Here is a 16,241-nt window from a genome sequence, read left to right on the forward strand (position 1 = left end):
TTTGTATGGTTCATAAATTACTTCTGAGAACATTCTAAAGGAGAAGTTTGAAATGTGTTGCTCAGTGGCAGCACCACTGAAATGTGTCTGATCTCCCATAGTGGCTGCTTAGAAATGTAACGCTTGTTTGGATGTTTAGTTCTTAGTATGCTTGTTGACAAATCAATCACATTACTTGCTAGTCACGTCTCATGATTGTATATCCTAAATGTACTTTTTTGTTATCTTAGAATACCAAGTCACTGAGTTAGTCAAAGAAACATCTGCCTCAATAAAGTGAAATATTTAGAAGTTTACAAGCTTTTGAAGCAAGCAAAATGGTCTTTTATGTTTTAAAAGTTAAATACCATTTTATATTTTAATGGTTCATATACCTAAATTAATTAGAATTAAATTTGAATATATGATAGAAATGAGTAAAGCTAAATGTATTCTCCAAATCGAAAGATCAGAGTCTCTTTTTTCTTTGGCAAAAAGTATTGAATGCCACATTATAGTCTCATAGTCTTCATAATATCTGTTATTAATTGATGCCTTGTGAGTTTTCTGTAGCTGACAACACAGAGAAAAGTAACCATTGAAATGACTTTTTTACCTTCGTGTTTCAAATTTCTGTGTTGCCATCTTGTACGCACAGCATCTGACTTTTCCAATGAGCTAAACTTCCCTTTGCTCACTATCTGATAGAGTTTAGTATTCAATACAAAAATAGGTAGGGCAGGATAGCAGTCATGGGAGATAATAATAAAACTAAGCATTATAGTTTTTAAAAGAATATTTCAACTGGAATCTACATACATCTTTGGCTAAAAATATTTTGTTCACTTTTTGTAGCGTAACAAAATATTCAAGACATTTTAGTAGGGAGTACCACAGTCTGGGTAGCAGAATTTTGACATAATGAGAAGAATAATTCTCTGTACATTTTAATTTTAAAATATACAATAGAAAGAAGTTTCTAAGGTGTTCCTTGTGTTTGAGGGCACTAATTCCTAAAAAGAAAGGATGAAACACAAATTTGGGCTATGTATATCTAAACTGAAACTCTGTTACATCCAAATACATTTCAAGCATAGCATACAATATCCTGTACTATTTTATAAGGCAATGATTTCATTTGTTTTATTATATATTACTAGAATCAATTATCTAAGCCATGATATAAATTAAAGTTTACTTAATTCTCTTATTTCAGCCAGATTCAAATTCCTACTAGGGATAACTTGACCCCTCCTACTTATCAGTTATCCAGAAGAAGAAAAGGAAAAAGGCAAATAAAATTCTCACCAAGCCAATCAACTTTCTTCCTCAATACATAAAAAGATTATTATTATTTTTTTCTTAATCACATATTTCCCCTTGCAAAATAATTTGCCTTCATGAATACTATATGTGTGTGTGTATATCCATATATATATGCGTATATATCCATATATATTTTAACTTTTAAATGTTAAAAAAAAGAGTTTCCTTTCCTAGAATGGAACATTTCCTTTCCTACAATGTAGAAGAAAAAAAAGACAATGAAAAGCTATTCACTCTTTGTAGCAAGTATTAGTAAAATATCTGACTAAGTACTTCATGATATTCAACCATTTAATTTGTTGACAGGCTGAACGGGTTGCTCTTAATTTGCAGATCACTGCTGTAAGAACTCTCTTTTCAATATTATAAAGTAGGCAGGAAGTCATCAAATATGTGCACTGCTGGGAATCAGACAGTAGCGATGTCTTCCATTGAATTCATCACTTTGACTACTTGAGCCTTTTAATCTTCTGATCATTGGTGCTTAGGCTTTACTTATAGACTGGCTGCAGGAAATTCAGAAATGTCATACGTACATTAAGTTTCAATCAGTTGATTTTTAGACAGTACACTTTACGCAAAAGGGTATTTTACGGAGTTGTTAACCTAGATGATATTACAATGAGTATACTTTCCAGAGCGCTTGTTTCCCTTTGCTTATCCAGTAAGTCCAGAATCCTTAGCATGGCAGTATGTAAACCATTTCTCTAAAACACAGATTTTTTTTTTCCCCTCAGGCAAACTGATCTCCTGTATTCCCTGAGGGTGCCTCTGCATTCTATCCATTCTATTCTTCGTGGAATTTTTTTCTACTTGGAATTCTCTATCCATTTTTTGTCTTCTGAAATATCACTAAAGCATAACTTAAAATTTGCCTTTACATAGAAGCCTTTGGTATTCTCCAAAGAACCATCCTATCATTCACCTTCAGTTGGTAGCACTGCGACGCTACTAGTATCCTGTTTCCTACTCGTCACACTCTGTGTCCCAGTCTTATTTTCTTGTCTGAGGCAGAGACAAAGTTTTGTACATCTCACAGAACATGGCATAGTACCTTGCCCTCTAAGAATGCCCCCTGAATATTTGTAGAAAGAATGAAGTGAGATGGATATGGTAGGAAACCATGTGTAAATCTAAGGGACATACTGAAAATATTAAAGAACCCACAAATAACAATGAAGAGGCAGTTAATAAATAAAATAATTAATGATAGTGATTGCCATTAGTAAGCCTCTTCTGTATGCCAGATAGTGTATATAGCTTTACACAGGGTGTTCAAGTTCATTCTTAAACAAGTTCTAAGTTTCTCATTCTATGTGTGAGAAAACAAGCTAAAAAGTCAGTTCTTTCTTTCCAAAAGTCATTTGATTTAAGCAATGGGGTAAGGACCTAAACACGGCCTTAAGTGATTCCAAAACCTATGTTCTTTCCTTGCACGTAATTTAAAATCTCAAACTATATTCACCCTTTGCTGTGAAGGTATTTGTTGTAAGTTTAAAGGAACAAAAGTATCAAGCATTATTCTGATGACCTATGATATTACTATTTAATGGAAGTTGTGTCTGTGGGAATAATATAATGAACAGTTTTGTTCAGGATCATATCTGAATACTCTTATTTGTAGGCCCAGATATGGTAATAAATATATAATTGGAAGAGTATATGAGATACAACTTTAAAATAAGATTTATGCAGACTTATTAGGCAGGCTTTCAAGTTTTGCAATGACATAAGTGGAGTAGTGATTATGATTTATTTCAAAAGAAGCGCTAACCCAGCATCAACCCAAACTTAGTGGGACTAGGGAAAGGAAGTGAAGGGGGTGGATATAGAGCACATACTCTTTTACAATTTTAAGAGTATGATTTCACACATTTAATGCCTTGGTTACATGGGGTCTCTTAGTAAACTAAACACACACACCCACAAGTACCATATATTATCTCGTGTCTGTTCCAAATTTTGCAGCTCATTCTTTATTCCAACATCTCCTCCCTTGTCAGCATTTCCCTGATTTTTTTTGGTGGGGTCAGTCCTAAGTTTCCTACATATATTCCAGCATAAATTAGACATCACTTGTTCTCTTTATTTGATAAAGTTTCTAAATTAGAAAAAAACAAATGTTAGGTGACCTTTCATGATATGATCATACAAGTAGGTTATACTCATTGTTCTATGAAAAAATGTAGGTTTTTCCCAACATTCAGTTCGAAAACTAAAATGGGAGACTGTTGGTAGAAATCGCTTCGTAAATTGTGTTTTATCTGGACCTCAAAACCATACAATCACTATTGATTATCTGCGCTTTAAAGATTATAAACTGAAGCTCAGAACATACATTAATATTTTTACTTATGACTACACAAGTAGTAAATTTCTTAAATTAATAATGGCTGGATCTTGGATTGAAGCTCAGATGTCTCTAAATCTAAATATGTCTTCTACTACACTTCTGATGAGCAGTTCTCTGTTTTAAAATAGAGCCTAGATTAGCAAAGGGCATGGAGACTCAAAGACAATGCTATATATACAGGAAGTCCATCTTTTTATAACCACAGTGTGTTCAGGGAGCCATATGTTAAAGTAGTTCACTCTTTCCACACGATTAATGATATAATTTTGAGTTATATTTTAAACCATACAGTATGTTTTATTTTACTTTTTAAAAAGTTTTTTATTCTGACACAATTATAGATTCACAGGATATTATAAAGGTAAGACAGAGAGGTCCCATATACCCTTCACTCAGTCTTCCCCACTGCTTGCATCTTACATAATTATAACACATTGTCAGAGCCAGCAAATTGACATTGGTACACATGTGTTTAGTTCTGTCATTTATCACATGTAGATTCATGTAATGACCATTGCCATCAAGACACAGAACCTCAATGACCTCCCTCATGCTTCCCCATTACAGTCCTCCCCTCTGCATCATCTCTAATCCCTGGGGATTAGCAATCTGTTTTCATCTCTCTTTTTTGTCTTTTGATAATGTTACATTATCATACATATATGAAATCATACAACATGTGACCTGTGATGTCTGGCTATTTTCACATAGAAAATGTCCTTGAGACCCACCCACATTCTTCTGTTATGTGTTCCTTTTTATTGATGAGTAGTATTCCATAGTATGGATGTGCCACTGTTTGCTTGACCATTCACCTATTGAGGGACATACTGATTGTTTAGAGTTGTTGGTCTATTATAAATAGAACTCTTATGAACATTTGTGTGCAGGTTTTTGTGTGGACATAAGCTTTCATTTATTTGGAATAAATGCTGAGGATTGCAACTGCTGGGTCATATGGTAAGTGCATGTGTATGTATATGTGTACAGATATATACATTTATATATATATGTATATACATACATACACACATATTTTTAAAAGAAATAGGCAAAATATTTACAGATAAATATTTTATTTTCCACCTGCAATGTATGAGCTATCTAGTATTTTTGCATCCTCACTTGCTTTTAGTTTTGTCACTGTTTTTTGTTTTATCTGTTTTAATAGGTATGTAGTGCTAACTTATCATGGTCTTAATTTTAATTCTCTAATAGCTAGTAGTGTTGAGCATCCTTTCATGTGCTTAGTTACAATCTGTATATCCTCTTCAGTGAAGTACCTCTGCATGTGTCTTGCCCATTTCCTAATTGTACCACTATTTATTTTTTAAAAACTGTTGAATTTTGAGAATTATGTATATCAGATATGAGTCCTTTGTCAAATATGTAGCTTCCAGATATTATTTCCTAATAATATTTCAGCCTCTTACTAGGGTCTTTCACAGAGCAAAAGTTTTTGATTTTAGTGGAGTCCAATTTATTAATGTTTTTCTTTTATGGATGTGCTTTTGGTGGTGTTTTAAAGAATTTTTCCCCAAGTCCTAGGTTTCAAACATTTTCTCCTATTATATTCTAAACAATTTAGACTTTTATGTTTTACATTTAATTCTATGATCAATTTAGAGTGCATTTTTATATAAAGTGGAAGTTTAGATGTAGGGTTTTTTTTTTTTTTTTGCCTATGGATATACGATTGATAGTTTCGTTGGGATAGAATTTAGGCTGAAAAACATTTTCCCCTGTAATTTTGATAGTATTGCTACATAGTCTGCTTCCATCAAATGTTGACGATAACTGATACCATAGAATTCTCATTTCTTTATATTTTTATTGCTGGATTCATGAAGTAGTTTGATGCTGTTACTTAGTGTGGTTCTGTTTCATTCACCAAATAAGCTGGACACATGATTAATCATTTCAGTGTAGAGCTTATGTTCTTTAGATCTGGAAGTTTTTCTTTCATTATTTTCCAATAATTTCTTCTTTTAAAGTTTTTTTTTCATTTTTTTTTCTGGACTTTTATTTACCAAATATATTCTGAACATCTTGAGATTTGTATTTATATAAATATTTTATATTTCTATTTCTATATTTGGCCTTTTTCCCCCACTGTGAATCTTTAGTCTAAGATTCTGCTTCATCTGCCCTGATGCATGATCATTTTTTTTTGCAACATATAAGTTTCTCAAATTAAAAAAAAAATATATTTTTTACTCAAGACCCTTCTCCAAATATCTTTGTTATTGTGGATATATGCAATATTTATTCTTTTACTATTATTTCAAAATGGTCTCTTGAGGGAGAAGCAATAAATATATTTTCAATCTGTCATTTTTTAACAAAAATTAGAAACAATTTTATATCCATTTTTTAAAGTCTAAAATAGTAAATATTTTTCATTTTTTCCTACATCATTGTAATATTTGAGCCTATGAATGTAATGATTTCATGGAATTTAATGAGTAGCCTATCAATTTAATGATTTCAGGTATTTATCAAGTACCTGTAACTTAATTTTTCATAGCTACTTTTACTATGCCACTTATTAGGTATTTAAGTATGTCTGATTTTCTGAACAGTATATATTAACATACAAAAGAATAAAATTGGACCATTATCTCACACCAGATATACAAGTATCAACTCGATGGATTAAAGACTTAGACACAAGACCTGAAACTATAAAACTACTAGAAAAACAAAAAGAAAAGCTTCTTAACATTGGTATTGGCAATGATTTCTTGGATATGACACCAAAAGCACAGGCAACAAAAGCAAAAATAGACAAATGGGATTGCATAAAACTAAAAAGCTTCTGGACATCAAAGAAAACAATGAACAGAACTAAAAGGCAACCTACAGGATAGGAGAAAATATTTACAAATCATATATCTAATAAGGGGTTAATACCCAAAATATATCAAAAACTCATACAGGGACTTCCCTGGCGGTACAGTGATTAAGACTCCACACTTCCACTGCAGGGGGCATGGGTTTGATCCCTGGTTGGGGAACTAAGATACCACATATCATGTGGCACAGCATAAATACATACATACATACATACTCATACAACTCAATAACAGATAAAGTAACCTGATCTAAAACATGGGCAAAGGACATGAATTGACATTTCTCAGAAGAAGACATATAAGTGGTCAACAGGTACATGAAGGGGTGCTCAACATCACTATTGAACAGGAAAATGAAAATCAGAACCACAGTGAGCTATCATGTCACACCTGTTAGGATGGCTATTATCAAAAACAAAAGATAACAGGTGTTGAGGATGTGGAGAAAAGGGAACCCTTGTACACTGTTGATGGATATATAAACTGGTACAGGCACTATGAAAAACTGTATGGAGTTTCCTCAAAAAATTAAAAATACAACTATCATTTAACCCAGATATATATCCAAAGGGCATGAAATCTTGATCTCAGAGAGATATCTGCACTCCGATGTTCATTGCAGCATTAGTGACAATAACCAAGCTATGGAAACAACCTAAATGTCTGTTATGTCTGTTGATGGATGATTTATATATATATATATATATATATATATGAAAAAAATATATATGGCTGAATGATATTCCAGTATATTTATTTAACAAAGAAGGAAATCCTGGATTTGTGACAGTATAGATGAACCTTGATGGCATTGAGCTAAGTGAATAAGTCAGACACAGAAAGACAAATACTATCTGATTTCATTTATATATGGAATCTGAAATAGTCAAACTCATAGAAGCAGTGAGTAGAATGGTGGTTGCCAGCGGTGGACACCAGGGGTAAATGGGGAGATTTTGGTCAAAAGGTACAAAGTTTCAGTTATGTAAGATGAATTTGTTCTGGCGAGCTCACGTACAGCATGGTGACTATAGTCTGTAAAGTGTTCTTACAACTTGCTGAGAGGGTAGACTTTAAATGTTCTCACCACACAGACACACAAAGAAAGAAAAAGGTAACTGTGTGATGCTGGCTACGTTAATTAGCTTAATTGTGGTGATCATTTCACAATGTATACCTATATCAAAACATGAAGTTGTACATTTTAAATGTATACAATTCCTATTTGTCTAGTATAACTCAATAAAGCTGAAAAAAATCAGTTTAAACACATCCACATTTATTTAAAATAATAAATTTTTTATCAGATCACCTGTAGCTCTTTGATCCAGGAGCAAGGAAGAAAGTAAATTGTGTCAAGTTTGCACTGCTACACGCAGCCAGATTAAACAAGAATGCGGAACCCCTATTTACCCAGGGCTACATGTGCTCTACTTTAAGTGACCTTGGTGGTATGGCCAAACGTACACGTCCACTATAAGTATTAGCTATTACTATATATATAGGAATCAATACAATCTGCTATATTATAATCACCCAATTAATTACCAAAATAAATCTCAAAGCCAAATTGCCAGTTGTTACATACCTCCTTTCTGGTTATCCCTCAGCTCATCAAATTCAATGTGTCAAAAATGAATTCCTCACTTACCATCTTCTATCATTGATCTTCAATTTTTGCTTATTCCTATACTATACTCTCAGTATCTCAGGTGTAAACTTTATAGTTATTATTAATGTTACATCACATGAAGATAATATATTATCAGATCTCATTTAGTCATCACTCACATTTATGTATAGCTCTCAAGTCTGCCAACATGACCCAAGTAACGAACTAAACTAACACATCTGTCTTCACTGACTGTGATGCCATCTCCAGATTCTTTCCAACACATCCTATATATCTTAGAAAAGTCTTACTGAAAACAGATATGATCTCATTATTTTCTGTCCTAAGACCTTATACGTCTCTCTGTTACTTCCTAAACTATGTGTAAACCTCTTTGGATGACTTTCAACATCTTCCACAATCTTGTTTCGGTCTGATTTTCTAGATTTTCTTCCAAAGCTTATTGTCTCAAAGTAGATTGTACTTTAGGAAAACTATTTTTTCCCACTTTAATTTATTCATTTTATACCTTTGTCCATACTTTAACCTCCCTCTGGAATTGCTCAAACTGCACCATCTTTAATTTTCTAAATTCTGCCCATGAATCAGTTTGGCTTACACACATTCCTGTCTCTGATCCACAGAGCTGGAAGTGATCTTGTTGCTCTGAACTTTCATAGACTCTACAAAATATGTAATCACTTACTAATTTGTGAACTTCCATTGTCTCTCCTTCTAGACGTTTTTATACCCATGAAGTTCGGGTTTCATTCAGCTTTGAATTTCTTCTCAGAACTTAGCAAACCGCTTGATACATAACAACAGAATTGGTTGACATGTAATATTAATAGCATTAGATGTAAAATTCAATAGAATAGAATAAATAACTTGAACAGTTTTATTTCTCCCTCAACAGCTAGGGAGACTTTCATGGCAACATGGCTTTAACTTACCATGAATGTATCTGCAAGATGGAATTTATCACTGAGTTAGAATAACTCTGCTTGAATAAACAAGCTCCTATACCTAGTCCTGTTCATAATGTGGAAAAGGCAAAGAACGTCTATCCTGAATATGCAGATTTTTGGAGTTTGGGGCAAGATTCAATTTTTGTACTGTTTCCTGTCTCTGCTGACCTCCTTTCCTCATTTGTATTATGGCCTCAGGCAGCAAGATTATAGCACAAAGATTTGGCTACAGTTTTACATTAATTGCACGACACACCTCATTTGAGAAACATCTCTGCTTTATAGAGTCCATTAATTGCCTAAATACTTTAATTCCTCAGAAATGTTTTCTTCAAATCAGAGTAACAGGTGGAAACACAGTTTTATTTTTCTTATGTAAGCTGCAGTTTGCATAGATACTTTTTTTCCCCTTAACAATAGCCAGCAGATAAATTAAAACATATTTCCACATTTTACCCTTTTCAGAAATAGACACTGAGAATCAGAAACAGTCAAAATGTTGCTTTGATAAGCAGGAGACCTGGTTAATCTCAGGGTAACAGCCTTGAGAAGCAAAATTAAAAATATAATAATGTATGTTCTTCATGAAGCTGACATATATCCAAAGGGAAAAACAGACTAGGTAACTGGATTTTGTGCTCACACTAATGGGATCAGTCAGTCCTGTATGTTTTAGTTGCCCGTTATCTACTTTCTTCACTGAATTTAGTGAGGTGCTATCATTTATTTCCAGTTAGACCTAAAGATATGAAGCCACTAACTGTCCATATGAAATTTGTTAATATTAGTGATTTATTGGATCAAATAACTTTTACCTGTGTCATTCTGATAGAGATTAACTTCTGAATCTTTTTGTTTAAAAGGAGACAAAAATGGCTCATGGAATTGTCATAAGAATTGATCTATTTGAAATTATATAAAATTGCATAATGCTTTACAAATAAATTTAATCATACTTATAATGTGAAATATGAGATCCTATTAATATCAAACTTTAATCTTTTCATATCAATAAATAGATTTCTTGAGCACAGTAGCTAGTGTCTGCAAATTATTTCATGATTTATGTAATCAATGCACAATTAAAGTTTGGATTGTTTCCCCTTTTTCACTATTGAAGATAATACTGTGATTAACATTCCTGTGTGGACATGTTTTATACATATGTCATTATATCAGTGTAAATTCCTAGAAATGAGATTGCTGCGTCAAATTCTATGCACAATTTATATTTTGATACTTCCTGTCAAACTTCACATTAGAAATTTTTTGCCAATTTGCATTTACACAAATAGCATTTCCCTCAAATTTTTGTACAGTGAGTTTTTATTATTAAATCTTTGTCATTCTGATTGAAGAAAGCAATAAAATACCATAGCATAAGCAATGGCCTGTTTTGTTGAAACTCTTATATGCTACTTGTAAATATGTTTAATTCAGAAAAAAAAGATATTATTAATGGAACTTACTAAGCACTTACATTGTAAGTAATAAACCAGCTAATTTCAGGAAAGTGATAACCATGTGTGTTTAAATTTGTCTCCAATTTGTTTTACCTCCAATTTTACAAATTGAGTTCATAATATGAAATTGTATAATATGTAATAATACATACTGTGAAATTAGTGTTAATTTCAATAGATCTGCATCACTGTGTAGGCATTCATTTTTTAAAATTGAAGATATTGTATTTTATTTTGCATATGGGATATAGTCACATTGGCAATTACTTGGATTTTACTCATCAACCTTTGTTGATTCTGTTTGGTTAGCCAGTACAAAGCATATACATATATTTAGTACTTATAAAGTTATTTCTCTTAGACATCTCAAAGTTGACTTGACTCAAAGCTGTATTTTTAAGGTGTAGAAATTGATTCACTTAGTTCATAAAACTGACAAGATATAGAGTTAATATTGGAATGCAGGTTTGTCCAAAAGTTTTGCGGAAGTCTAATTTGCACTCTGCCTATCCCTATCCAGTCCAATAATCCTGGCTATAACACCACTATTTATCTCATTACTGTGTATTTCTTTTTAACATCTTTATTGGAGTATAATTGCTTTACAGTGTTGTGTTAGTTTCTGCTGTATAACAAAGTGAATCAGCTATATGCATACGTATATCCCCATATCCCCTCCCTCTTGTGTCTCCCTCCCACTCTCCCTATCCCACCCCTCTAGGTGGTCACAAAGCACCAAGCTGATCTCCCTGTGCTATGCAGCTGCTTCCCACTAGCTATCGGTTTTACATTGGGTAGTGTATATATGTCAATGCCACTCTCTCACATTATCCCAGCTTACCCTTCCCCCTCCCTGTGTCCTCAACTCCATTCTCTACATCTGCATCTTTATTCCTGTCCTTCCCCTAGGTCCTTCAGAACCGTTTTTTTTTTTTTTTTTTTAGATTCCATATATATGTGTTAGCATATGGTATTTGTTTTTCTCTTTCTGACTTACTTCACTCTGTATGACAGTCTCTGGGTCCATCCACCTCACTACAAATAACTCAATATTGTTTCTTTTTATGGCTGAGTAATATTCCATTGTATATATGTGCCACGTCTTCTTTACCCATTCATCTGTTGATGGACATTTAGGTTGCTTCCATGACCTGGCTATTGTAAATAGTGCTACAGTGAACATTGTGGTACATGTCTCTTTCTGAATTATGGTTTTCTAAGGGTATATGCCCAGTAGTGGGATTGCTGTGATGTATGGTAGTTCTAGTTTTAGTTTTTTAAGGAACCTCCATACTGTTCTCCATACTGGCTGTATCAATTTACATTTCCACCAATAGCACAAGAGGGTTCCCTTTTCTCCACACCCTCTCCAGCATTTATTGTTTGTAGATTTTTTGATGATGGCCATTCTGACCCATGTGAGGTGATACCTCATTGTAGTTTTGATTTGCATTTCTCTAATGATTAGTGATGTTGAGCATCTTTTCATGTGTTTGTTGACAGTCTGTGTATCTTCTTTGGAGAAAGGTCTATTTAGGTCTTCTGCCCATTTTTGGATTGTTTTGTTTGCTTTTTGGATATTGAGCTGCATGAGCTGCTTGTATATTTTGGAGATTAATCCTTTGTCAGTTGCTTCATTTGCAAATATTTTCTCCCATTCTGAGGGTTGTCTTTTCATCTTGTTTATGGTTTCTTTTGCTGTGCAAAGCTTTTAAGTTTCAATAGGTCCCAATTTTTAAAAAAATTATTTTCATTTCTCTAGGAGATGGGTCAAAAAGGATCTTGCTGTGATTTATGTCATAACTTTTGTTTCATCAAGTGATACAACATAAAAAGGAATATCATCATTTTAAAGTCATCCCCAGCAATTTTCTAATCCAGTCCCACAAAGCCTATCCAGATTTGTCAGTCCATGTAGACAACAGTCATTCTATATTCTTTGTACTAGAGTTGTAATAGTTATGGGATATATACCTTTTATTATTGATTATTTACCATAGACTAGCCATGTTTTATTTCTACAGTGTAATAAATTGTCACAATCTTCCATGTAGAATATTACTTCTTTTTCACAAAATCACTTAAAAAGATCCATATTCTTTCTTCAAGATCCGTCTTTAGTTAATCAAAGCAAAATGCTTGGTATCACAAGGCAATTGAAAACTAAAATAGAAAGACAAGTTAGGACACCTTTATTCACAGAAATAGTGCAACTTAAAGACAGAAGAGGCAAATTTTATCCCTATTATCACAATTTTTTTAAAGACTTTATTTTTTAAGAGTGGTTTTAGGTTCACAGCAAAATTGAGAGAAACATACAGAGACTTCCCATATACCCCCTGCCCTACACATGCACAGCCTCCCCTATTATCAACATCCCCCACCAGACTGGTACCTTTGTTACAAATGACGATTGAAAAATCTGCACTGATACAACATAATCATCCAAAGTCTATAGTTCACCTAGGTTTCACTCCTGGTGTTGTGCATTCTATGGGTTTGGACAAACGTATTGACCTGTATCCATTATTATGGTATCACACAGTATTTTCACTGCCCTAAACTTTTTCTGTACTCTGCCTATTCATCCCTTACCCACCCAATTCCTGGTAGCCACTGATCTTTTTACTGTCACCATAGTTCTGTCTTTTGCAGAATGTCGTATACTTGGAATCATACAGTATCCAATTGGATTCTTTCACTTAGTAATATGCATTAAGGTTCCTCCATGTCTTCTTGTGGCTTGATAGCTCATTTGTTTTTAGTACTGAATAATATTTCATTGTTTGAATGTATTTATGCATCTACTGAAGGACATCATGGTCGCTTCCAAGTCTTGACAGTTATGAAGAAAGTTGATATAAACATTCATGTGCAGGTTTTTGTGTGGGTATGTTTTTAACTCCTCTGGATAAATACCAAGGAGCCCAAGTGCTCCTAGTATGTTCAGTTTTGTAAAAAAAACAAAAAAACAAAAAAAAAACAAATTCTCTTCCAAAACGCTGCACCATTTTGCATTCCCACCAGCAATGAATGAGAGTTCCCGGTGCTCCACATTCTTGCCTGTATTTGTTGTCAGTGTTCTGGATTTTGGCCAGATATTAGGATAGGTGTGCAGTGGTATCCTGTTGTTTTAATTTGCATTTCTCAGATGACATGTGATGTGGAACATCATTTCATATGCTTATTTGCCATCTGTGTATCTTCTTTGGTGCGGTGTTGGTTAAAACCTTTGGCCTATTTTAATAGTCAAGTTGTTTATTTTATCATTAATTTTTAAGAGTTCTTTGTGTATTTTGGATAACAGTCCTTTTATCAGAATTGTCTTTTGCAAATATTTTCTCCCAGTTTGTGACTTGTTACTTGTCTTCTTATTCTCTTGGGAAATGATTTTTCAGAGCTTCAGAAGTCTCACTTTCCCAATCTATTCTTAGAAACATCAGTTTCCTATAATTTCAATATAGCTACTGAATAACTACCTGTGACTAAGGTATTTGTTGGCATGGGATAGATTTTGTAGGCTTACCTTTCGCGAGATTTGATATAACTTATTTTTCAACGTTAAAGTTAAAAGGGATAAATAGTTTTTAATAAATATAGATGGAGCCAATATATTTTTTTCTGTGGGTGGAAGTTCTTAAAAGTTAAAATTTTATAAATATATATACTTCTGTGATATTTTCAGTTTTTTATGCATAGATTTCCAAGTGCAACATAATCATTATTTCCGTTTTCCCAATGTGAAATTCACATCAAGGTGAAATACTATTCCAAAGGGAACAGCATATCATGTTTTTGACTTTTAGTTCAATTTTACAACCAGTGCAACATGAAATCACTGCTAAGTGCAGCTACTAATGCCTTATCCTTCTGTGAAATATATCTCTTTCAAAAAGAAACCTAAACAAGGGGAAAATTATACCAAATGTAGACCAATAATCAAACTGAACTGAAAATTCTTCTAGGGAGAAAATTATTTAAGTAGAATAATTGTAAAATTATTCTTGCAGAATCTGTCATCATCCTAGGGCTTTACCAACTTCTTTTGAACCTAGATGTAACTATATATAGTTGGTCACAAGACTCACTGATCTTTTAATATTAAAACTCTCTATGCTAATTTCCTGACATTATGACTGTACAGAAATATACATGTGTCTGTGGAAATAATTATTGCATGTATATCATTTCTATCTGTATTTAGCTATATATTTACTTTTCTTTATCAATTGTGGTATTTCTCAGGAACGAATAATGAAACACGATACAAACATTGACATGAGGCAAAATTGGTTTTTAACAATCAGGTTTTCCCTACAAGCTACCTTTTTTTGGTATAAATTCCATATCATAAGGCTATGAATCTCCTAATAAATAACTTGGTAATGATCGCTGGGCTGTGCATGTCTAAGGCTTCCACTTGACTTTTTTCTATCCTAAATATGCATTCTGTTTACATCATCCCAATAACTATTTGAATAATCTTCAATAAATTCATCCACACCACTTTAAGGCTGATGATTTTCAAATCTTCATTTGCAGCTCAGACCCTTCTTCTGAGCTTCTTATCTTTTTATCTCTACTTAAAATTTCTGCAAACTTATAAACATGTACATGCTATCACCTTTGCCCTCTATCTATATGGCTCTTTCTGTCGTAATTTCTATTTCAGTCAGTTTTTCTGTCATTTACTCAGTGACCTGAGCAAAAAGCAATCCAGAGTCATTTTAGGCTCTTCCCTCTCTCTCACCACATCTTGTGTAGTTTCTTACTATCTCTTGATTCGTCATTTCATCTTCTCTTTGCTTTCATTAGTCTAGTACAGCTCTTGTCTGGTATTCCTACTCTGTTCACCTGGAGTCCTCCCTCGCCTTCATAAAGGCCACGCTCCGTGACACAACACAATTCATCTTCCTGAAAAGTAAATCTGAGATGATGTTGGTGGCTGACCAGATATCATGCAAATGAATGCAATTTCCTTCACAGCCAACTTTTATGCAAAGGCAGAGGGAGGCAGCTGCCTCTACAAGGTAAAGCGAGGAGTGACTGAAGTTTCATCTTAAACTTCTGTCTGCAGAACCATCACTGTACCTGAAATTTCCAACTTCCTCATTCTTTGTGTTAATAAATTGAAGTCTCGTTTTAAAATGCAATACTTGTTTTTTTAAATCAACCACTTATTTTGCACTAGTTTAATTTTACAGAGAAGTTGCAAAGCTAATACAGAGTTTATATAGACCCCTTATCTATTCCACCCTTTCCCTCTTAATGTATTACATTATCATGTAGGCTTATCAAAACTGAGAAGCCAGCATTGGCACATTACTGTTAACTGAACTCCCAGATTTATTCAGATTTCATCTGATTTCCCACTGATTTCCTTCTTCTGTTCCAGGACCCATTCCAGAATGCCACAATGCCTTTTAGACAGCTCTGATTTTGATAGAGAAAATTAATTGCAGTCTTTGAAAACTTAGTTTAAGACAATTTATTAGATGAATGAGCCGATCACTCTTTATACTCTGAGGGAATGGAGGGAGAGGAGGACAGTAGGAAGAAAAATTTGGAGACAGCGCGTTGGGGTGTTTGAGTGGTCTGCTCTCATGTGAGATCCTGGGCGGGACGGGTATTGGTGGGAGACCCCGAGAAGCCAGGGAACACCCTGAGGACGCTTGATTTAGGAGA

This window comes from Aethalodelphis obliquidens, unplaced genomic scaffold (assembly GCF_003676395.1).
Source record: "Aethalodelphis obliquidens isolate GAN/ISIS:26980383/991018 unplaced genomic scaffold, ASM367639v1 scaffold24, whole genome shotgun sequence".
NCBI lineage: Eukaryota > Metazoa > Chordata > Mammalia > Artiodactyla > Delphinidae > Aethalodelphis > Aethalodelphis obliquidens.